Here is a 1,354-nt window from a genome sequence, read left to right as displayed (position 1 = left end):
GAGTTTTAAGTGTGTTGGGAAAGTTTTAAGATAAAGATGATGAGTGAATTGAAAAGTTTTTTAATGCCCTATATATTGGCAGGTGATAGAAAGGGGAGTTAAAGAGTTCTTGAGATGAATTATTGTGTGAAGTATTAAGATAAACATTACACAAACTAAAGTCAAACCCTAAGAAATAAAGAGGATAAGAGATTAAGCCTTGTTAAAGGCTAAGGAAAAAGTGAATGAAAAGTTAAATGAATGTATGAGATATTGATAAGGGATGTCAATACCAAGTCATGAAAGTGTGAATGAAGGATTACAAGAGTGGTATAACAAATGAGTTTATATAAAACATTGCTAGGAGAATTTGCAATTCCTATCATGACTCAGTTGAATGAAAAGGATTAGTAATAACACAAGGTCGATTACATGGCATGCTAGAAACCCTTGGGGATAAATTGAAGTATGAATAGTTGAGCATGCATTTAAATATCTTGGTGAATAAGTGCATGCCTTTTTTGGAATGATATGCTCGAAATGTTAAAGAGCAAATAAGTGATTAAGTGTTTAAGGGATGCATGAACATCCTTGAGAAGGAATTACCAATCATAAGCAACCAGTATAATATGTGTGATTTTGAAACTTGCTAAGGAGCCCAATGGCTAAACCACGGGTTATGTGATCATATGCGGTGAGACATAAGTTAAAGGTAGGCATCTATAAGAACATACTCAAGAATAATCCTGCTATGAATTTTGTGGAAACAAACATTAAGTTATGTGGTTACAAAAGGGAAGCCGTAAGCTGAAAGTGATATTCACATTGATATTAAGAAGTACTTGAGAAGAACTTTGTTTTCAGTCTTGTAATTTCAAGTACAAATTGTGAATTGATTAAAGGAGAATGACGTTATATCAGTATAAGAGAATAGTACAAAGGATGGTTTGAGGTAACCTTGATAATGAAGTTGGATAATGAAAACCTCCTAATGTATTATGGAAATTAGAATTTGGAAATGCATAAGGCATGCATGATTCGAATAAGTCCAAGTCTTAAGTGACTAATTAATATTGAAATGCAATAAGGATATAATATATATATATATATATGTTAGAGGCATGAAAGATAATTGAGAAACAGGGATGACTTAGAGGGATTGTGATATTGCATAAGATGCAGTGATCAAGTAAAGATGAATCTTTGAAGAAGCAATGAAATTATAAAATATATACAAATACTAGATTGCAATTTAATGAAAATGACATTTGGCGAGTGAGATGTGACTAATGGCATTGTGATGCAACGATATATAGTACAATGAAACTTAAGCATATAATTGGAAATTATAAGAAAGGAGTATAAGCATGAAAAT

The sequence above is a fragment of the Theobroma cacao genome, chromosome 3 (assembly GCF_000208745.1).
Source record: "Theobroma cacao cultivar B97-61/B2 chromosome 3, Criollo_cocoa_genome_V2, whole genome shotgun sequence".
Classification (NCBI taxonomy): domain Eukaryota; kingdom Viridiplantae; phylum Streptophyta; class Magnoliopsida; order Malvales; family Malvaceae; genus Theobroma; species Theobroma cacao.
The sequence above is the reverse complement of the archived record's forward strand: the minus strand, read 5'-3'. Positions refer to the sequence as shown.